Genomic DNA, 24,784 nt, shown 5'->3' with positions numbered 1-24,784 from the left:
ATCCTGATGTATCGCTATAACAATGGCTGGATGATACATCCATCACTAGCTTGGATTGTTGCACTATCAGGCAAAGAACAAGATCTGCATACAGATGGTTCCACATTCAGCTTTGGGCATCTGCAGGTAGTCCTCGAAGAGCTTCTGGTTTGAAACTCTGGAAAACTGCTTCTAGTCAGTGTATATATTATTCCGCTATTGAGGCCAAGGAGCTTCATTCTGTAGAAGTCATTGTGTTAGATTATGGTAGCCAAAAACCAGAAGGAGTCTGGTAGTCCCTTTTCCAACTAACACATTTTATTAAGAGGCATACACTTTCAATAAAATGTGTTACTCAGAAAAAATGCTACCACACTCCCCCCGATTTCTGTAGAATAGTGTTTCTCAACGTCAGCCACTTGAAGGTATGTGGACTTCAATTCCCAGAATTCCCCAGCCAGCATTCTGGGAGTTGAAGTCCACACATCTTCAAGTGGCTAAGGTTAAGAAACACTGCTGTAGGGTGTAGCTTCTCGTATTCCTAAACAATCAAAGGAGCCATTATCACTGAATATAGTGGCATTCATTTCCAAATAAACATGGACAGATTGTGCTGCTAGGCAACTATTTTAACTGCCTTGTAATATCTAACTTCTGCTTAAAGCCCTGGAGAACTTTGACTAGTTAATGTTGTCAGTGTTGGGGTAGATGGGAGCTGAAGCAATTTTTTAATCTTGTATCTTCCTAATAATTCTCAGAAATTCTACTATCTGGAAAGCTTTTGATAAAGGAAGAGATGAGGTAGGGAAAGGGTGAGTGCATTTGGTTTTGTTCCAAGTTCAGTGATCACAGAATCTTGGATGGCTACGAACTGTATCTTTTTATTATTTGTCTAACTGCTTTTCTGTTAGACTTCAAGAGGATTCATTTGAATGCACAGTTCAGAATGTCAAAGCTTGGAAAATTCTGATTTAGCACTTCTGCAGGTTGCTTGCAATGGTTAATAGATGCCCATATATAGAGCTTCCAACTGGGGAAAACTTTAATATTGTGGTTGAGCTCCCAAGAATGAGAATAATTCACTTGAATCTCAGCATTTCATTTCCGATTTTGTTCCACATACTTATGAAAGCAGTTGAGAAATAAAACAAGAATTAATGTTAGCTCTACTCACCTTAGTGCCCTGCTTTCAGCTGACTACACTCTAGACTTCAGACAATCCGTCTCTAGTAATCTGAAAATGTATGGGAGACCAGGCCACTCTAGCTGGGCCCAGATGACTAGACATAGTGGAGGGCTATTGTTCTTACTTTAGCAGCTATCATTTCAAAGGCTCAAGATTTCCAAGAAAAATCCAGATGCAAAAATCGAGATGGCAGAAATAAGATAGAGAAAAAACTGGTTCTTTGCTGCCATGCAGTATGTGTCTGGATTTTTTTAACCCAGCTCTGCCAGCAGGCTCTTGGTCAACGTGAATGACATAATGTATAGCAGTTTAACATAGATAGAATGCTAATGAGATACTGGAACTGAATTCATGTAAAAGCTGACTTTCAGGAATAGGAGCCATGACTCTGAATCTAGGATTTGCTTTGCACAAACAACAACTCTTTTTCATTCGTGCAAGTTTTGCATTACTGCTCCACTGTGAGGCAGAACCAGATGGTTCCATCAATCATAGCCTGGCAGGTGAAGTTACTTATAAAACTGGAGGAAAAAAAAAACCCAACAACCTTTCTAACAGTGTTGATGATGTTTCATTTTCTTCACCTCAGCTTAAAATTTTATCACAGATAAGAGTAATCAAAATCTCTTGTGATGTCTGTCTACAACAAGCAGTTCTAGCAACACATAACAAGTTGACCTATTGCTGGGATAGAGCTCTGAGTTACAGCTTGCTTTTGTTTCATCCATTCTCATTTTTGGGGGTTACTACATTTTAAAGTAATTGCCATCAAACTGTTCTTCTGATCTGTTTTTATATTCCCAAGAGTCTTGTGCACCTAACAGTATTGTTCATATATATGTAATTTTTTGTAAGTGTCCCTAATTGGCAGCAGCTTAGCATATCCAAGGCTTTTTTGAAAGTCAGCAGATTTATCAATACCAATATAATATCTTTAATACAATAAAATAACAATTGTAGTAATTGTAATAATAATGTACATTCTAAGGCTGTATTCTTCCAACACAATCAGATTACAGATACATTCACACAACATGCTATGCTTGGTTAACTTTGGTTAGGATTTTCGTCGGGCATGTGCACCTTAGCTTATTGTTTTATGTGTAATTTGCAAATACTGTCTAAAAGGTAGCTTGCAATTAAAAATTTCACAATACTTGACAGAAGAGGAGAAAGAGTACAGGAAGTTAATATGAGCAAGTGCAGTTTCAATGTCTTTATTTTCATAACTTGCTGAAGTACTGCTAAACCTGCCTCATGAAGAACTGGCACCAATGCATCAAAGATCACAGCTACAAGGGATCAAGATTTAGTTTCCAAGTCAATCATGTGGCATTATGACAGCCAATGTTATATAATAATATCATCATGGATAGGCACAAATTATGTCCTATATATACCAGTTGGATACATTTGGAAGGCACATAAATATTGCATAGAATATTACGTGTTTATATTCGGTCACACATACATATTCTCCTGTATCCAATAACTGATTAATTGATTGATTATGTACCATAAAGTTGGTATCAGGTCTTAGCGACCACATAGATACTTTTCATTATGATCTGTACCTAACCTTGTCTTTCAGGTCTTCTAACAGTGCAGTCATTGCCACTGTAACTGAGTCCATCCACTTTGCACTGGTCATCCTCTCCATCTCTTTCCTTTCACCTTTCCCAGCATTACAGCCTTCTCCAGAGAGCTAAGTCTTTGCATAATGTGTCTGAAGTAGGATAATTTGAGTCTGGTCATTTGTGGCTTTGGTAAGAACTCTGGGTTGATTTGTTTGATGATCCATTGGTTTGTTCTTAGCTGTCCACTGTATTCTCAGGAGTCTTCTCCAACACCAAAGTTCAAAAGCATCAACAGTCTTTCTATCCTGCTTCTTTGAAGTCCAACTTTTGCTTCCATAGAGTGGTGAACACCCTGTGGTAGTCACAGGGGATACTATTGCCTGCATGATTCTGATCTTCGTAGGTGAAGTATCCAATAACTACCTCTTCATTTTATCTTTGTATTGGAGCTACTGTATAAAAACAGGCACAACACAAAGACAATTCATTACCCAGGATATTGTAGAAATGAAATTATTTCTGCCATGGAAACACTGTTCTTACTTTAGCTGTTGTCATTTCAAAGGCCTCATGATTTCCAAATTCACTAAAAGCACATCTATCTTTTTGCCTTGTGGAAAAATCATTTGCAAAAAGTATATACACAAATGCAAATACATGAAGTTCAAAGAATGTATTTCTGAATACAGAATATGTATAAAGAACCTACTTTATAAAACAGAATTTGTGGCAAGACTAGAAATTTTGTGAAAACCTAACTGACAGACTTACCTTTCTCCAGTCTTCAGTCTCCCCAACCATGACAAAGTAGGCTTACACATCTAGACCAGGATTTCTTAACTGGGGTTCTGAGGTCACTAGGGGTTCCCTGGGAGATCATGATTTATTTAAAACATTGTTTCAAATTCAGGCAATGCACTCTCATAGTGATGAGCAGAGGCCAAACAAAAATTTAGTTACAACTCTTTCTGAACTCTCTGGTAGTGAGCTGTAGGACTGTGTTTATTTGGTTGAATCCATTCTTAATTTTTGATGTGAGATAGGGGAGACTGTTGATAACAGGTAAATGCTACATTGCAGGAAGGGAGGAATATATTGCAGGAAGGGGAGGGAGAAGTGCATTTTTCAAGAAATTAATGGACTCATCCAACTTAGTCTGTGACATCAGTCTCTTCCTCCTGCGTCTTCTCCTTGTGGTTTTCCTGTAGTTATTTTATCCCATTATTTTAAATAAATTTCATACATGTTTATTCAGTCATGTCTGAGGGTCCAATGCGGCAATTTTTGAAGAAGATGTGTGTGAGAGAAGAGGAGGATTCTAGAACAGATTATACTGATAAATTTAATGTTGATGATGATAATAAAGAATTTAAATCTTCTCATGCATTTGTACATCAACGGATTCAAAAAAAGTCTATCTTTGCAATGAAAGCTATTTATCAATGGGTTTTACACGGACTGGTGATCCAAGTTGTCCTATTCTGTTGTGCCTCTGTGACAAACAATTTACAAATGCAGCAATGGCTCCAGCAAAATTAAAAAGACACTTAACTACAAATCATAGCCATATGATAAGTAAAAGTTCTGGTTATTGTAAACAGCTATTGGAATTACAGAACAGAGTAAAGCTTTTGTTAATAAAATGAGAGTCAGTAAAAAAGCCTAAGAAGCAAGTTATTTAGTAGCAGAACTTATTACAAAGCAAAGGAAAAGTCTCACTTTGGGTGAGAACGTAATCATGCCAGCATGTAAAATAATAGTGGGAAAAATGCTAGGACCAGATGCAGTACAAGAAATTGAAAAGGTTCCACAGTCAAACAGTACAGTAAGTCGTGTATTGATGACATGTCACATGATGCTGAAGAGGTTTTGTGTGATAAACTGAAGAACAACAGTTTTTCTATCCAAGTTGAGTCAATAGATATCACCAATAAATGTTATGGCATTTGTAAGATTTGTAAATGATGGTGAAATTCAAGAAAACCTTCTCTGTTGCAAAGAACTACATGAAACATGCAAAGGCCAAAATGTATTTAATGTTTGCCTTTATATCTGGAAACAAAAAGTCTGTCTTGGAGGAACTGTGTTGGCAACTTTACTGATGGTGCTCCATCAATGGTTGGCTCCATGAGACGTTTCATTTCTCTTGTAAGAAAAGAAAATCCTGATGTTGTCACAACGCACTGCTTTTTTCACAGAGAGGTGTTTGTGTCAAAATCTCTTGGAGATGAAATGAAAAAAGTTCTGGATGATGCTACAAACATTATTAACTTTATTAAACAAAGACCAGTTCAGTCAAGAATTTTTTTAAAAACTGTGTGAAAACCTGGACAACGAGCACATAAGTCTCCTGTTACCCACAGAAATATGGTGACTCAGCAAAGGAAGGGTTCTTAACAGGGTCTTTGAGCTGAAGGCAGAATTGCAAGAGTATTTTTGAGAAAATAGTATTCCACATTTTGCTGAGTGCTTTGAAGAGGAGAATGGTTGCAGAAACTAGCATACTTAGCGGACATCTTTCATCACATGAACCAGCTGAACAAGTCTCTGCAAGGCACTGGAGAAAATGTTTTGACTTCAAGTGATCAGATTCTTGGATTTTAAAGAAAACTGGATATTTGGAAAAATCATGTTGCAAAAGGAAATACTGAAATGTTTCCACTGCTGCTTGGGCCTGAGAGTGAGGAAGGATACCAAAAATTCTCAAATCTAATTGAAAACCACCTGGAAGTACTGCAGAACAAAACTGATCAGTACTTTCCCTCCCTTTCAACACAAATGTATGACTGGGTGAGGGATCCTTTCTCTGCATCTTCTGCTCAGCCTGAGAACTTCACTTTGAAGGAAGAGGAAGAATTTTGTGAGCTGCGATCTGATCACAACTCAAGACGAGATTCACTGATCTGCCCATGGACAAGTTCTGGATTTCTGTGAAAGAAGAGTATCTTGCCGTTCATAGGAAGGCATTTTGCTACAGTTTCCAACTTCTTACATGTGTGAGCAAGCTTTTTCTTATTTAACAAGCATCAAAAGCAACAACAGAAATCATCTTATTTCAGTTGAAAATGAAATCCGTGTGTGCTTACCTCAAGTTTGGCCCAGAATTGAGTGTTTGTGCAGCAAAAAACAAGCACAGGCTTCAGATTAAAGAGGTAAGTTTCATTCTTTATTTTTAGTTTAAGAACACTTCTAATGCATATATACAAGCCTACACATGAAACAATAATAATTTTGAAACTTCTGGCCTATATTTCAGCCTGAATGTGCAGGGGTTCCCCAAGGCCTGAAAAATATTTCAAGGGTTCCTCCAAGATCAAAAGGTTGAAAAGGCTGATCTAGACGTTCCATTCAGAATTTTTACTTTTGGTTTCAGCTGCCCTCTTCTGAATAATGTATTAATTGTGTACTGACAGTTCTTTAAGCGTGAAGATGGATTTTTGCCAAGTTACATTTTCTGTTTATTGTTCATAGAAACAGTAGCCTTGAATATTCCAGGTGGATAAAAGAGCTTGCATTTAAAGCTTTTTGAAGTCTTTAATTTTTCTTTTCACAGACTGAAAGATGTGGAGACAAGATACAAAATTTATTTAAGGCTCACAAGTTGATCAATTACTGGGGGCAATCTTCAATTCTAGTACAGAATGTCTTCCCGGTCCCCATGTTTTGCGGCTGAAGAGCCCTGCCCCTTATGCTGCTGAATTTTGGCAGTGTCCCATCATTTTGAGGCAAAAAATATGTGAAAACCAAAGCCTATGTGTTAAAATAGGTTTAACACCATTTTAAAGAAACAAAGATATGACAAATTAAGCACCACATGCACAGTTTAATTATCTGGAAGTGTCAGCCCCACTAGGTACACCAGACCAAGAAACCAGTTCCACAGGAAGACTAGAACTACTTTTCAGATTGCCCTATAATAACAGAAACTCGCAAGCCTGAGTGTGCTATAGCTTCCCCCTTTTTATACTCCAGTGATTCAGGGAGGTATCTGCCTGAGTTGCTTCAAAACGTTGTCTTGTTTCTCTGAAAACGTTTCAGCCCCTTTTGCCTAGGTAATGTTTTTTGCATCCTCCTTACTCTCTACAGGATGAGAATATTAACGGATGAAATACAGAAAATCTCTTAGGAAAAAAAAAAATTAGATCATAGGCCATTTTTTGCTCTAGCTGCCCCAGGTATCTAGTAACATCATATCTGTGAAGCTCGGAGCAAGAAAAATCTTAACATGAGGGCTGTTGAGGATCATAAATTCCTTGTTTGGTTCTCAGTTGGCAGATTTCTGCAAAGTGACAGAAAAGTTGTTAAAGAACACACTGCATAGTTACTCCAGATAGCAGGAACATGATTTCACCTATATATATATTATCTGATATATATATATATATATATATATATATATATATATATATATATCAGATAATATATATTGATAAAGTTATTTGACACATGAATAGCTTATGATTTGGAGAGAAGATGCTGTCTTTTCAGGTTAACTGCTCATAAATATCTGTCAAATATGAGACATGAATTATTAAGTAAATATTACATCGGGAAGAGAATAAAACTCTGGCTGAAGCCCCTTCAGCTCTCTGCTGTAATTGTGTAAACCATGATTAACTATCAGGAATCACATTGTGCAAAGACATTAAGTTATAACTCGGTGATTTTCAGTGCAATTCAGGGCATTTCAGCCTTGAGGAAGGAATGGTTTGTATCATATGAATGCTGGAGGCAGTGACTTCCTTGCGGAAGATGTCAAAAAACAAAGTGGAAGGAAGGAAAAAGTAAAGAGATGATAAGGAGATATGAGTATGTGAGAGGAATATTGCCGTAGCTGGTCTCTGGTATGTCAGTTGTTAGGAAGCTCACCTGCTTATATGCTTTTCTCTTTTTCCAATTGCTGTATAGCTTCTGTCTATTTTTGATAGATCTTTGGTCTATGGCCATTTGACAAATAAATAAATAAGTAAGTAAGTAAGACTAACCAAGAGATTGCTATCAGAAGAAGCCAAATCAGTGAACAAAGTATAACTGATTAATTACATGCCATCAAGTTGTTGTCAATTCTTAGCAACCACATTGATAGGTTTTCTCCATGACAATCGCTCCCTAACCTGATCCTTCAGCAATTCCAATGGTGCTACAGTAAGTGAGTCCATCCACTTACTACAGCTGCTGGTTGTTCTCTTCTTTTTCCTTCCACCCTTCCCAGCATTACAGCCTTCTCTAGAGAGCTAGGACTTTGCATAATGTGTCCGAAGTAGGATAATTTGAGCCTGGATATTTGTGGCTCCAGTGAGAACTTTGAGTTGATTTATTTGATGATCCATTCGTTTATTTTCTTGACTGTCCACAGTATTCTCAGGAGTCTTCCCAACAACATAGTTCAAAAGCATCCATATTCCTCCTGTTTTGCTTATTCGAAGCCCAACTTTCACCTTCATAGAGTGTCACAGGGAATAGCATGGTTTGCATGACTCTGATTTTTAAAGGTATAGACACATCACAACATTTGAATATCTTTTCTAAGGCCTTCATTGTTGGTCTACCAAATGCTAGTCTGTGGCATATTTCTTGGCTGATTGCTCCTTTGCTGTTGATGGTTGATCCTAAAAGGCAAAGAGACATTTTTGAAGTATCCATGGAGATTGTGAAATGGGTCATTTGCTCACACGATGTTGTGTCCATTCAGTGTACTTCAGTTGGAGGAAGACAAAGTTTCTGCACCTTGAATGTGTATATGGGCTTGCTAAACCTGTGAAATTCCCTCTTCTCCACAATTGTTTAAATGCATAAGAGACCTGTAATTTTTCGCATACTAATTCTTTTGGCATCCTATTTTAAGTAGGGTGTAAGTGAAATGATGAATGTAAGTATCTGGTACAAACCGCAATAACGAAAAAAGGATGAAATGTGCATTGCAATATCATGATGCAAATCCAAACCATTTATACTTGCATCCTGACTTTGGTTTGCATCTCTACATAAGTTTCATCATTTGATCCTCTTGCCCAAGTGGACAATTATAATGTTAAAATCTCATGTGAGATAGCACTACCTTAGATACACATTTACATGATACATTCATTATAATGCTTCAAGTATAGGATAAACATGATACAAGTTTCTAAGAATTAGAAATCTGAACAACTTCTAGCTCTTATCACCCTTGCCTTTATCAAGGAGAGTACAGTTGAGGACACAGATATACTGGGATTAGCTAAACAATTTTAATTGGGCCAGATTTTTTTACTAATGTTAATATGAAATATTGAATATGCATACAGCTCAAGATTAAAATAGAAAGGTCTTAACCTACAATGATAATCAAATTCCATCTCTTGATGAATTCTTTTTTGCATAAATTTTCTCAAGGTGTCTACACATAAAATATTCAAAATATTTGAACTGTTACAGATCATTACACCAAATATGTACTAAGCATATCTAACGCAGCAACAACCAAACTGGAGATTTGGGGTGAATGTTATTAATCACTGCAGATTTTATGAGACAATTAATGACAGAAGTTACTTTTTTTTCCAGTCTGATCTTATGAAAAAAATAGTGCAATTTATCAGGAATATGTTCCATGACCTGTTGTTATCTTCTTGAAGTCATTATGCAACCTACCATTTATTTATTTATTTATTTATTTATTTATTTATTCATTCATTCATTCATTCATTCATTCATTCATTCATTCATAATTTATCTGCCACTTCCACCTAAATGGATTCTAGATTCATGCCAATTCCTCCCACCATCATGCTGACTTATCTCATTCTACATGGCAATTTTAATTTTGCCACTTTAAATCCATTGATATTGCTGCCATTATTGCTATGGGCTCTTAACTGCCCACTGATCTTCGTTTTTTAAAGGAATGAAAAGCAAAGGAAAAGGAAGTAGGAAAGAAAGATGTAGATAGAAAAGAATCTTAGGAGGAAAGTAGAAAAGAAGGAAGAAAAGGAGGAGAAAAAGGAGACAATTCACAAAAAGAACCCTTAAGTGGAAAAGGGTGCAAGAGAAGGAAGGAAGGAAGGAAGGAAGGAAGGAAGGAAGGAAGGAAGGAAGGAAGGGAGGGAGGGAGGGAGGGAATTCCAGAAAGGCACAGTGTGTGTGATGTGGGTATTAATATAAGTGTACATATGAGAGCAGCTCCTAGCTCAACATGCATAACTTGTGATCCAAAACATAGCCAACACCCACATTACCTACACTTGGAAACTGTCTTAAAAGGAATGAATGTTAAACCCAGGGTTAAGCATGCAGTTGGTTGGTTCTCACAATAACTGAAGGGTAAAACTATTTCTTCATTTAATTTATTTATTACATTAATTTATCTGGGGTCCCATCTCACAAATGCAACTCTGGGTAGCTAACAACTCATTAAAACAAGAAAAAACAATATTAGCAGAATAAAAAGCCAATAATGGTCATCAAGGATGAACCAACAAAACAATAGACAGAAACCTCTCAACAGGCCATCTAATCTTCTGATGTACAGGCCCTGGAGCACATCTAGATTTTCAGTGCTTTACAGGCAGCCAGTAAGGGTGGGGCCAATCTGATCTTGAGGGGTATGGTATTCTGGAGGGCAGGTGTTGTGACAGAAAAGGCACATTTCCAAGGTCCCATAAGATGACTTTCTTTAACTGAAGGGACATGGTACATGCCCCTCCTGTTGGACCTCATGGGATGGGTAAATGCAACTGGGGAGAGGCAGTCATGCAAATAACCTAGCCCCATTCTAGTTATCTTAGAATGTTGTGTGTATATGGCTGCTAGATATTTATCTGATATGGTTAAACATCTTGTATGAAGCCAGGTAAATGCAAATGCCATGACTTAGCTACATACCTAACAGTGGCATTTGCATGATGCCATTATTTTGGCATTATCGTTGGCCTGCTTATGCGTATGTGTGTCCGTATGCACTCATATTTTAAATGATCACCTGAACAAGACAGGTTAAAAAAAAGCTGAAATTACAGTCAAGATATTACAGGATATCAGCTAAACATTTAGCTATTAAAATTGTCTCTGTCAGAAAGGTTGAGCAGAGAACATTTTTGGAGGACATCTGTATAATTTCAACTTCCCTTTGGAAGGTTGTTCAGTATGACAGTATGGAAATTTAACACACACTCAGATTTCTTGGGTTTCAGATAGAGGTTTCTTTTCCCAAAGCTTTGTATAGTATTAAAATACATAAATCAGTTGACAGACTAAGTCGACTACTGTATAGACCCTCTTTAGCTATGAAATACTGCTGCAAAACATGAGATGGACTGATTATCTCCTGGCGTATTTTCTTCTGCGTTCCAGAGCACAAGGAGATAGAGGAGGACATTTTCATTTCAAGCCCACAGCATGGCTTCCAGCCAGATGTAACTCTCTCCAAGATGAGAAAGAAGCCAGAACAGAATCCCTAGAAACTGAGAGGGGGAGGACTCCCAACCAGGCAGGAACTGGAACTGTTTTGCCCATTTTCTGGCACCTTAACACTTGCATTATTGCCTGCTATGATAATTATTTCCCAGCAAGTTCTAACACAATTTGCATGAATCAGGACTAAAATAGAAACTCAATGGGAAACAAAGCAGTCCTGCCTGAGTGGCGGGTGACTAGATGCAAAATACAACAGGACTCCTGTCCCTTAAGTGGCTTAAATAGCATAACTATCTTCAGCTTTTCTTCATATTCATTGGAGATTATTGCAGTAGACAGTTATGGATACACTAAACTTATGAATACTTCTGAATTCATTGGGTTTATGAATTCTGTAAAACTCAGTTGGAATTCAGTAGCTTTATCTGAATTATTGCTGTGTGTATGTGATGGTAAAGAGTAGGCTTTCCTTCTGTGCACATCTACTGCCCAGCATTTATGATCCATACTGAAGTTAATGGGCCCTAAAGAGAGCTGTTATCAATTTAAAGCTCAACATAATTTTCCCTAGCCATAGCTCCATCTCCTTCTCCTCCTTTTCCTGTTCCTCTACCGGCCCATAGCTGAGTCTTTTCCTTTATCAGAGTACCGTTAAAATGAAACATCGACCTGTGATTAATTGAAATTTAGAACTGATCTCATTTCCTTGCCAAAGGAAGGGAAAAAAAATGGGAGAATTTAAACTCAGAATGAAACCAGGTTTGGTTTCGTCACAAGCCATAGTTTGTCATGACATTGTCATGTTAAAAATAAATACCAGAAGTAGTGCACATATTATCCAAAGATACTTCCATATTCAGAGAAAATAGAACATCCATCACTGAAAGAAGACTGTTCAACAGAATGTCAAATTTGCTATCCACTTACAAAACAGTGCATTATTTACGGCAGTGTTTTTCAAACTTGACAACTTTAAGATGTGTGGACCTCAACTCCCAGAATTTCCCAGCCAGCATGGTTGGCTGGGGAATTCTGGGAGTAGAAGTCCACACATCTTAAAGTTGCCAAGTTTGAAAAACACTGCTTTAGGGCAATAGGAAGGCTATAACTATATGCACACAAATAAAAAAGCCATTGATCTTAAAATAATTCCTTTTTCTTTCCTTAACATGCTCTGAATGTCAACTATAACAGCAACAATGAAGAGCAGAAGGATACCAGCTCCATTTTATTCCATTTTAAAGCGCAGCTATTTAATTGTCCTCACTAGATCTCTTCCAGAAGTGTTGGGAGTGCAACTCATCAGGAGGGCACCAGGCTGGAGATGGCTACACTATCATCCTACTGCTGGGATGTTTTAACATTTATCATCTAAAAGCTCTGAGATCCCTATTTAGAGGAAGCCAGTTCCCACTACTCAGCTTAGCAATGCTTACCCTTGACACAAACTGCACCCAGCTGAAATGTTGGCCTTCAGTCTCCCAATCAGCCCTTGGCGCTTCCATTTTTAATATCAATGAAGTTAATCAGGAACCAATCATTCATGTTTTTGAGGTTTAATTTTCATTTTTTTAAAATCATGCCCTGAGGCTGTTTTGGTTAGAGTTCACAAACACACATTTCTCCATTTCCTCTGAAAAGAGGCAGTTCCCAAAATACAATAAAATAGGGGCAGGGAGGGACTAGCACTCTAATAGAGAGAGTTTTAGAAATCATAGCCCTAGGAAGAGACAGCAAAACTGATGAAATGCGAAAGTGTAATTCATTTAGGGTGCATTAAGAGAAGAGCTGTAGCACTATGCTATAGAAGGTCTTAGTTTCCTCCTTGACCTCTCCAAGGAATGAGTTTAGTCTGAAACCTTGAAAATATTATAGACATAGTCTACAGTGGCTGTGTTTATATGACATATCAACCCACAACTTGCCAACCACATTTTAGCATAATGTGTTGTGAGAATCCACCCTGTGTGGTTAGCTGGTGGTCCAGAGCAAATCAACTGGGTTAAATTAAATAAACCACAATTAATTTAACCATGGGAAAGCTTGTTGTGTGAACCCAGCCACTGTAAATTGAGCTAATATTGTCTAACATGGTATCAAGCAGATTTCCATGGACATGGGAGCCAGTATCACTGGACATAAGACAATTACCTCCATATAAATACCTAGAGAGTTATATTGCTAGTTGTGTGTTTTGTTTTCTTTCTTTCTAAACTCATTTTTGCTATAATACTATTACAGTATAAGGCAACAGTCTTCAACTGATTTTTTTTTTTAAAAAGCTACTATTTTATATAAGGCCATTCTATCTCTGAATCCTGGGTTCTCAGGGAAACTTTTAAAATCATTCAAACAATATAAAAGCAGTCTAGTAAAAAATAAACTCTAGTTTAAAAAGAGAGAATGAGATAGATTAAAGTCTGTTGTCCCCTAGTCTCCACTCTGTGGCCAGTGAAACAGACAAACAAAGCCACAACTTTCCTTGTTATTGTGGTTCTTATTGCTGAGTTGCTTTTCAAAACAAGCATTTATGTCACATAATTTTCGCTTTTTATGCTGGTCTTGATTCTGAACTAAACACATTGAGCAATTCCTGTCCATTTTCTTTTAGGGCTATGCAGATCTTCAGAGGGACAATTTGCTTAATCAGAGCTAAGAGCAAAGCGCCCCTTTGAAGCAGAACCATAAAACAAAGCCACACCCCACCTCTGTTTGGCATAGAGCAGTGTTGTCCAAACTTGGCCGCTTTAAGATGAGTGGACTTCAATTATCAGAATTCCCCAGCCAGCCATGCTGGCTGGGGAATTCTGGGAGTTGAAGTCCACTCATCTTAAAGTGGCCAAGTTTGGACAACACTGGCATAGAGGGTGCACTGCTGCCCTTTGTTCAGTAATAGGGGCTTCTGGATATATGCAGCACAAGTGAAGGGGGCTGTGCTTTGAAGTGAATGGATTTTATTTATTTACTTATTTATTTTATTTATTTAATTTGTCCCCGCCCATCTCCCCACAATGGGGGACTCTGGGCGGCTTACAACACACTAGAAAACATAAATACCATTAAAAGTTATAAAACCAAACATTAGAAAAATAAACAACTACAAAATCCAAGAGGCCACTGGGGGCACAGCATACCACTAAGGGGCCAGCCAACCCCATTTCTGATATCCTCCCTCCCTGCCCCAGGCCAGATGGCAGAGCCAGGTCTTCAAGTCCCTCCGAAAGGCCTGGAGTGAGGAGGCCTGTCTCACCTCTGGGGGCAAGATGTTCCAAAGGGCGGGGGCCACAGCAGAGAAGGCCCGCCTTCTGGACCCTGCTAATTGAAGTTCTTTTACCGCGGGGATCCGAAGCATGCCCTCTCTGTGAGATCGGGTGGGACGGGTAGAGATCATGGGATCGAGACGGTCCTTCAGGTAGCCTGGCCCCATGCCATGTAGGGGTTTAAAGGTAATAACCAACACCTTGAATTGGACCCGGAAGCAAACTGGTACCCAATGCAGCTCACGGAGCAGAGGTGTTATATGGGTCCTTCTTCAGGCCCCAAAAATTGCTCGTGCGGCCGCATTCTGGACCAGCTGAAGCTTCCGGATATTCTTCAAGGGTAGGCCTGCCTGTGCCTTGGGATGTCCATGGAGAGGTCAAAAAAGTCAAGATGGTGCTTGCAACCACATAGTCAACCCCCCTTGTTGTTTTACAGGTGTTGCATGTTGTGACACCCATAAAAAGGGGCACAGCTTTGGCTGCATGGGCCAGACTGCTCTCTTGACTTTTTTTTATAATGTTTTTTTTATTTTTACAACAAACACAAAACAAACATGAACAAACAAAAACATAAAAAGGCATAAAAAAGCATCTTCCATTTTATACCGTGTGTCAACCAGTTAAACTCGTTGGTGCCCCTTTCATAATCTTAAATTCTCATATCATCTATTCAAAAATATACTTGTATACTTATCAATTAACAATTATTAATCATTCATAGCTAATCTATAAAATCATATATTACAAAAAATTTTAACTTTCAATAGGATTAGTAATACATCTCCATCTATCTATTATATGTGTATATATATAATAATTAATATCAAATTTCTATTATAAAATTTCCTAATCTATTACATTACTATATTTTCTCATCTAATCATTAATAAAAACAAATCCCGTGTCATATAAAATTGCTTATCTTCTTACTCTAATTTCAAATCTCAATTTAACTCATCTCTGCACATTCCATAATTTTGAATAACTTCCTCCTGCATAAGTACTTTTTAATTTTTCCAATTCTTAAGAGTTACAATTCTAACCAATATCAGTTACAGTATCAATTACAATTCTAACCAAGTTACAGTTCTAACCAGATTTCACTACATGTTATACAATTTTTAACTATATATCTCAGATTTATACTTTATTCCAGCGCTTGCATAATTTTGAGTTCACCCTTTTCATTCAATGTCCCAAAATATCTGGCTGTTCATTCCTTTTTTCTATATTATTGGATAAGAGAAAGCAATAATAAGTGTCCTTTTGAACATTCTGCTTTTGGAAGCTTCTGTCAGTTCCATCATTGTTGTATTCCCCTGATTTTCTCTTTAAACATCTGCAATAGTTTCTTTCAATATTGTTTTACTTCTTCTTTTTGTACATTCTCTTAGTACGATTTTCCATTATAATCTTGTATAATCTTTTTCTCACCCTCAGTGCCAAGAACAAATCTGTCTCTCTTCATTTATCAGTTGATTAACCCTTTTAATTCTCAGTTTATAGGCCTCACAATAATTCCGTTTAATGTTTCTGATTTCTTGTACTATTTCTTCCTTTTCCAATGATCCCGTTTTATGTTTAATTAAGTCCATTTTAGCTTTAATATCTTTTTTCTTTTTTTTTTTTTTTTGAGAATTTCTGCAGCTCTTCTTCCAATTTTTTATAGTCATCCTCAATAGTTTAAAGATCTTTTTCTGCATTGTGTTTCTCGTATAGTCTATTATCTTGATAAACCTTCATTGAGTCAAAGGATTCTTTATCTTTGTTCTTGCCAAAAATAAGAGAAAAAAAGAAGCAAAAGGAGAGAAAAAAAAAAGGAAAAATAAAAAGAAAAGGAAAAGAAGGAAAAGGCTAAGCCTCTTTAAAAAAAAAAATCCATCTGGGGGGGGAATAGAAAGCAAAGCAGAGCTTCTAGCAGAAAAAAGAGCTACTGCCACTAATCAAGGCTCTTGTGACTGGCTCAAACTTTCCATCTTAATGTTTTCAAAGTCGCTTTCAACTCCACTTTCTTGTTTATAGTTACGGATGGCACCTGTATAAACATGCACATCCCACTATCTTTTTAGAAAGCACAGGGTCTTTGAGCGTGCGTCACAATGAAAAAAAAAGCACTAATTCGCGCCTCTAAATGGCAGTGCAACTTTCTTTCATTTACTTTCTCTTAACTCCACTTTCCCCATTTCAAAGTCAAAAAGATATAAATTTCTTATAACAATAAAAAAAACTTAGTAAAAAAAAGGCTTAAAATAAAAAGTTATTGAGTATTAAAAAGAGAAAGCCAATCCAGTTAAAAATATATTTTTTTTAAAAGAAAAACATCTTGTCAATTCCACTAAAAAGGGAAAGTTGAAAAGAAAAATTTTCTCCCCCTTCTTTTTTTTTAATAGGGTTCAATCTCGCCGCTTAATCCACTTTTCTTCACTTTTAAAAATCTCTTTAAGTTACTTAAGGTGTTCTCTAAGAATAGTTGAATAGTAAAAGTCCATCTCACCCAGTTGACACCCTTCTCTTCCATCTTCCTTTGGAGCTGTCCCGGCTTTCGCAGCCATTTTTGGCTGCCTCTCCTCCACCGGCTTCAAGAGCTTCTCCCCGGATCGATCTGGGACTTGCGGCGTCCCTGAGATCCGCGGGACGCGCCCTTTGCGTTCGCCATCTCTACGGGACGGCTTAGGTCCATCGGGACCGTCCGGGCGAGGAGATATCGGCTGCCATCCTGGGAGCCCAGGATCGCCCGCCGTATCGCCGCGACGCCAGCTCCGCCCTCTCCCTCTCTTGACTTTTTTGACCTCCCCCCAGACACTTCACTGAGGCTAGTTGCAGCCAATCTGCACAGGCCCATTATACTTGGCTGTCAGTGTGCTGCACATAGGCCTAATGGGCAGGAGAGAGAAAGATAAAGTGAGAGAAAGTGCATCAATCTTATGATGATAATCGTATTTAGCATTAATGAAATGTGTTGATCAGTAGCTCCATACGTAGTTTGTCCACAAAACCCTGTGGATGTATACATGTTCAGACTTTTCAGCCTTCACCAACCTCACGTAAGGCTGAGATCAAAGCTAAATCTCTCAAGGTCTGGAAGACATTCAGAGTTTGAAATCTAGACTTCAGCTGTCACCCAGCCATCAAGCAGTGGCAAAGCAGCTGTGTGGGTGATTTTTGTCTGTGTCTCAGGGTTGAAAAGGTATGTATCCTGTGGCTGGCACCTTGTACTTGAAGGCCCTATCTAGTCCATTTGGTCTGGTTCATGCAAACAAGCTGATAATTGCTTTTCTGCTCCACCTGGTCTGCTTCCTCCTGAGAACCTCATGGTAGGTCCTGGTGCTGAGCCTGTGCTCCTGCCTGAGGCAGCCCAAATGCTGAACCTCTTCTGTTTTTCAGTAAGATGCCTCACAAGGGCCAGGAGCACCTTTTATTACATTGCAAGAGAGTTTGCAGTTCCCTCCTAGCTAAGTGTGGGACAGGGGATGATTGTTGAACCCCCATTTATACGAAATTTGAATCTATGGTTTATATTTGATCTTTTTGGTTGATATACTGCTTTATTTAATTGCTGTGGGTTTATTATTATTGTTACTGTTGTTGTTATTTTGACTGATTGAATAATTGTGATGTGTTTTTATTTTCATTGTGGACTGCCATGAGCAGCATGGAGGGTCACAATCAACCAACAACTCAATCAACCAACATAATATAATTTTTAAAAATAGCTAAGTAAATAAGTGCTGTAGCACTTTTGTGCTTTGGGATGAGGGGAAAAAGAGAAAGGGAATGGACTAACTTTGTTTAATGAAGTGTGAACTAGGAAGGGGCTTGTCTGAAACGTTTATGTGCATTACAATTCTGCCCCAGACTCAGGTTTCTTTTATCTGCCTGCTGCCTTGGCAGCAGCTCTTCCTTCTGTCCCTCAAGGCCATTCCCTCTTTTCTCTACAGATGCCACACAGGAAAGTTTTTTTCCAACCTCATTTGCATTTCAGCCTGATGGTTGTGCATGGGTTGTATAGTTTCATGCCATTTAAGGACAGGAGATACATAACAACTGTAATGCGTGCTCTTAAATAACTTTTATATTTGTGTGTGGGGCGGTGGGGGCGGGGAGATAAACCATTCCAGTGGCAGCTAATTTGCTTGTGGATATTATTTCTTTAAAGCTGTACATGGCTTGGTTTGTGCTTCTCCTCTGCTCATTGAGGAGTTTGTCTTCTCTGTAGCTGCCTCAATTTTGAGAAATGTACTTCATGTGAGCTGAGGTACTTAACCTCTTTGAAAGCTTTTAGAAATGCCCTAGAAACACACTTTTAAAAATGAGTATTAAGTGTTGATTTTAATTGTTTTTAATCCTGCTGGTTTTAATGTTGATCTTATATCTAACTGTAAATTGCTGAGAGATCAGGCCAGTCACCTATACAATCAATTTCGTAAACAAATAATTGAATAATAAAATACAAAAACCTGTAAGAGACAATTTCTTGCTTCTTGCATCTGTCTTGACATGGGACTGGCAGTGCTTGATAGACAGTCAGGAAGTTCAGAAGATGGAGGATTTGGATCCCATGGAGCTCCTTTATCTGTTTATTCATTGTTCAAGGTCTGGACAGTTCTTCCTTTTCCTCTCTTTCCCCTTTTATGGTGACCGATATAAGCTAGAAGAAATTTCAGAACCCTGCATACTTAAATAATCCAAGAGGAACACACATTGCCACATGTGAAATAACAAAGGAACCTGTTACAACTGGTGCATCAGACTACAACTCCCATAATTTCTAGCTATCCTGATTCATAGAAGAGGATGGGAATTGTAAGCTGACCCATTGGAGGACACCAAGTTGGGAAAGATTACAATAATAGTTCTTATGCCTTTTTTGTTTGTTTTTTGCAAAATTTATTTTTGAAACGTTACGTATTTTGTCACAAATATCCAAAGTGGTCTGAAATTATATGCTATGGGGGGAAAAAAGAAAAGCCCCAGAAACAGTTTGGTTTGCGTGCTTGGCAATTTGCCAGAGAAGAAGCCTTGAAGTGATTCATTTCATACCTGAAATATTTTATGATGTGAAGAATCTTCCTGGTTCTGAAAGAGATTAAAAAGGTTATTTCCCTTTAGGTCTTACAGCTCATGCTGTTGCATGCCTGGGAAGTGATTTAGATGAATGGACACGATAAACAGATACCCCCCTGACAAACAGGCAGTGGTTTTAATGCATTTAAGAACACAGTGGAGTATATTGTCCCCATATATTCTAGTGGCAGCTGGGGAAAACATTCGGACATTTGTAAAACAGTGCAGTGCTTACCAGGTTGCAGCACTGCCATGTAGCAGTATTATCACTGTGCATCACCACCATCACCCGCAATTATTTCTAATTGCCTGGTGTCCCTGCCTCTTTGGGTGCCGGCTACACCCCTCACATTCACCTTCTGCCTACTAATATGGCCTTCTGATTACCCTCATTAGCAGGTAAGCAAAATATTGTGTAAGCAAAATCTTTAACTCTGCGTGACAATTTACAAGGAAAAAAAGTGGTGTGTGTGTGTGTGTATGTATCTGTCTGTCAGGCTGATACAATTTTTCCATCGTTGGTGGTTCATTTCCATAAGGTTTGAGCTGACATCCTTAGGCTTTGGACTGACATCAAGGGTAATAATTTTAAAAATCAAGTATCATTCAGGATTCAGATAGCTCTGCCTGAATAGAGGAATCTGCTAGGCAACAAGACAGCTTTCTCAATTTTAGAGGGGGGAGGAGAGAATCCTACTATGGGACAATCCAAGGTGGGTGGCAACTCTGTTCAGATCTTTCCTCTATATCCTGTAAAATATGAATACTGAGCCAATCTCAGGGGGATATCATCTGGTTGAATAAATTGGTATTCATGAGACACACAGATATCATGACAAATGTCAACATTCTTATCACTTTGCTCAAGTTTGCAGATTTTTGCCTACTAGTAGAAAGAAGCAACTATGTGTGTGTGTGTGGGGTGGGGGGCAGGTAACCTATGGCCCTTAGGCTATTTACAACCTTTGGCCTAATTTCAAAATCCCTTTGCAAGACCTCTCTCACTTCCCTCAGCTTCAGAGAAGAAAGTATCAGAAAAAGAATTAGATGTCAGCTGCTTGAGAAAGAAAAAAATGATGCCAAAGTAGAGAGGCTCTGGTGATACCCCTGGTTGAAATATAAATAACATTGGTATGTTCAATCTAACAAGTTTAACACATCCATTTTATTTTTTTAAAAAATGTCCCCCTCCCCCATTATTAAAAACAGGCCAAAGATTTCTGGTCTCACCTCTTCCAGAGAAGTCAGTGTATCTCAATTCCACCCCTGCAATAATAGATTAAAGAAACCCTTCCCCCAGCCTTAAAAAGCATGCATACCCTGTAATAGATTACAAGACATCAAGACTGCTAATGCCATTCAGTTGGCTGTATGTCAGTTAAATTATAATGTCAGTTTTGGTTAACAGAATCAGATTTCTAAAAGAATGTTGTATAAAAGATGAGATCCAAATAAAAGAGGTGTTTCTCCATTCTGTCTGCTGACCTTGGCTACACCATTGTGTGATTTCCAGGAACTAGATAAACAGAATCCCAGACAAGCCCAGATAGGAAGTTGACTGTTAGTTGACACATTTGTCACCAACTCCCATGGGCTTGTTTTTAAACAAGAAATAGCTGCCATGGCAGCCCCAATCTAGAATGGGATTATGAAATGCGAGGAAGTGCCTTGAACTCTTACCGACATGTGATACGCTGCCATTGAAAAGTGATTGTCTCCACCCATACAGAGCTGCTCTTTGTCTGCAAAGCTGTCATTTGTTCCTGTTGAACTTATTCTTTATGGGTGGGGAAACATTGATGAGGGAAAGAAAAGGCCCGCTCTCCCCAAAATGACAGTCTAGAACAGACTGTCTTAAAAAAGAAAAAGATAAACCTGAGATTGATGGTCACATGACAAACCGATTGCTCATTCCTGGTGTCACTCAAGAAGAGATTACCAATTTGCAACACTAAACTCAGAATTTTCTCTGCAAGGTAACATCTGTTTAGTATAATGCAATTTTATACAGTTAGAACGGCAATGTTTGTTATTTCCTTTTATAAAAGAATGTTCCCATTCTGTTGGTATTACATTACAATATTTCAACCATTAACCCTTTGAAAGCTGACTGTTTTGCACTTGCTTGGTGACTGATTATTCTTTTTATTTACATTTTTGAAGTTTTTGAAAGTGCCAAAAACATGTGGACAGAAATGATATGTTAGATGTCACTTCAACTTTCAAAAAGCTTTTGACAAATTCCTTCCTCTCACCAAATACTCCTGAGCAAACCATCCAGTCACTGGATAAGAGGTGAGATTGACAAATAAAAGCTCCCCTAATCAATTTTTCATGCATTATTCCTTCTGGAAGCAGCATCAATGGCATTTGAAGATGATAGATAATAGTTTTGCTTGAAATAAAGCCAGAGCAAGAGTTCTGCTTTTCCCAGACCTATTCATATAATCAGGGTATTCCCTTTTGTGAATAAACATTCCTCCTAGTTGCAACCAAAAAAAATATTGTATCCAAGGACTCATTATGTGATACGTTCACTACATGATTTTAGATTTATGAGGTTCTAGTCATATATGTGAGGCATTGAGAGATTATAATGAATATGTGAACTTTTAAAACTGCATACAACTATAGCAGGGTTCTGGTTTGCTTAGTATTTAATACTCTGATGCAATGAAATCACAATATCACCATAGCAGTGTTCTTTTTTTTTTCATATTTCTTGACTTCTGGAAGACTTTTCCCTAATGACCTCACTACGAAGAGATCCCCCACATCTGTTGTGGAAATTCTGGGCACCGAAGAAGTCTCTAGTCCTAGCAACACAACACTTTGGGAGCCGTGTTGTTTAGTCTATTGATTCTCATCCATCTTCCTGATGAATGTAGCATGCACCTAGGATACATCCACCATAAATAGCTATCTTATAAGCTCAGACATATTGCCAAGTCTTTGTACCATGGGAACTCCAGTCTCCACCAGAGGTATTTGCTATTGATGCTAAAGACTAATCTTGGAAATATTCTGCAGACAAAATATGTGCCTTACTGCTGAACTATGTCTCTATCGTTATGCATAGCATAGCTGAATATCAGAACTAGTGGGTAAAATATCCATTGGGGTGGGGGGAGACAGTCTTATTTATTCTCTATTAGAGGACAAGCTTTGATAAGTTTCCAACTTTAAAAAAAACTGCTGTGGATAGTCTTGGTTCAACATCTGGTTAGGATTGCCTTTAGAATGGTTGGTTAAATATTTCTAAAAAATAGGAGAAGCATTATAAAATAAGGAGAATGTATAATGCCACTGTATATTACATGTACAATTGTAAGTTTGGCAATAATAACTATAAATTATTCAAAATAATAATAATAACAATAATAATAATAATAATAATAATAATAATAATTCAATTGAAATGCAATCCATCTCACTATAGTAGGAAAGACGAGGTGCCCTGTTTGCTTCTCATTGTGATGGCTGAAGCTGCCAAGGCTGAAAGTAAAGAAAGTGGGATTAGACAAGAACATTATTTGAACATGGTTCAGGTGCCCTGACATCCAAGACTGAGAAACAAGTGGGAAAAAATCTGCTACGACATACAGGCAGGAGAAAAAGACATGAGATTTAAATCCTTGGGCTGTTATATATAGTGGACAGGGCTGCTAGAGTCTGCCATATTGGTTGTTCTTCAAGGCTAGGGTTTGTCGTATCTGCAGTAAAAGTGATGTATCTGTCTAAGCCTCATCCTTGACTCTTCCATTGCAGCTTCCGAATGCTGGCTGAGTTTCTAGAGAGAGTTTTATTACCATGCTGTGGGTGACTGTGCTGTCCTCTGCTGACGGTCAATTCTAACACCTTCTGCTCTCCTTTCTCTCAAATTTGACCCAGACGGCCCTTCAAATAAAAAATGTCTCCAGAGTACTCTCCTCTCACAGTCCTGTGCACTGTGAAAGAGGACATAGCATCACTGAACTGCGTACCATATATCCAAGCAGTACCATGCTGTTTTTGGAAAGAAAATATTGAATGATTAAGGATTAGTTGATGAAGAATTTCTCTGAGTGAAGCATGTCTTCACAACTTTCAGGACAAGCAGAAGTATCTTCAGTCTACTTGGCCAGCTCACTTGCTTTTATCCTAGGGAAGGACAAACCCAATGTAATAGTCAAGTAAAGGGCCCCTGAAGAGGTGGCAAATAGCAAGCAGAAATCCATTGAGATTAATCTCTCCCTGTCTCCCTGGACTGTCTTTGGCTGTTTTAAGTAACATACTGACAACATAATCCTCATGAAAGTCTCTGCCTGTCTAGGTTTGCATCTGACACTGAAAGCCAATGAATGCATAATTGCATTTCACTCCTTACAAGCAGGAAAATGAAACAAAGGAAATGGGGTAGCAAGAAGAAAGACATTAAAATTGCTTCCTTAAACGTACACTTCACTCTAAAAAAATTACAGCACAATGAGTTGGATCTGGACTTGATTATAGTTAAATGTAGGCCTATCAGAATTGATTTGAAGCTAGCATTGTTTACCCTGAATTCCTGCTGATTCCAATGACTTTTTTTTAAGTATCGGTAAACCTGTATCCATCCCAATGCCACGTACTTAAAGTTACATTCCAGTTAAATTGCAAAGAGTCTCATGCCCTTGGAAATAGAAGACAAAATGCACACCCCAGACTGATAATGAGAAGAAATGTGATCCAAAGGCCAAAGTGATTTCCCCCCATCCCTGAAATTGCTGCTTGTTTTTGCCATAAACAATAATAGGATTTTTGTGTGTATGTGTGCCAAGCAAAAAGAGTCCAAGAACATCTTAAAACTCAAGGAAACTGACATAACAAATACAGGACATCCAGGAAAAAAAGAAGTTAACAACACTTTGGCCACATAATATTGACTGTAACATTTTGAAAATGTCATGAGATGTTCTTTTTATGTTATCTGATATAAATCAGGAATGCATACTTGCTCCAAAACTCTCCACAGCTTGGCTCTATAGCTTCAGAATTTATAAAGGTTGGTACCTTCAATACATGCTCTTTCTTTTTCTTTTTGAAGCCATGGAGGAAGAGTGTGTGTGTGTGGGGGGGGGGAACAATCAGGATTGAGGCCACAGCCCATAAAGGTTGAGTGGGGGATGTTAAAATTTTCCTCTGAGTTGTAGTTTCCCCTGTTGTTGACTGAGACAGCAGAGCATTTTTATTTAAAACATGGATTTAGAATTAATTAAATGTTCCTTAGTTAGTCGTCGTCATTATTATTATATTATTATTACTATTATATAATTAATTATTATAATTATAGGAATCAAGACTGT

At 38.0% G+C, this 24,784-nt stretch overlaps 1 long non-coding RNA gene across 1 annotated transcript; it reads right to left on the bottom strand.

Moving 5' to 3' along the window:
• Positions 1-18,754: 18,754 nt before the first annotated feature.
• Positions 18,755-20,799, bottom strand: LOC148214266 (uncharacterized). Its single transcript, XR_015798365.1, has 3 exons — positions 20,691-20,799; positions 19,437-19,472; positions 18,755-19,044 (listed from the first exon to the last, which is right to left on the bottom strand). It is a non-coding gene; the product is annotated as an uncharacterized LOC148214266 (long non-coding RNA).
• Positions 20,800-24,784: the final 3,985 nt, after the last annotated feature.

Source organism: Python bivittatus, unplaced genomic scaffold (assembly GCF_059951505.1).
Source record: "Python bivittatus isolate LINGU-HERP-01145 unplaced genomic scaffold, Pbiv_v1 ctg000700_np1212, whole genome shotgun sequence".
NCBI classification, from domain to species: Eukaryota; Metazoa; Chordata; class Lepidosauria; order Squamata; family Pythonidae; genus Python; species Python bivittatus.
Note: the sequence above shows the minus strand (reverse complement) of the source record. Positions and strands in the feature narration are given on the sequence as shown.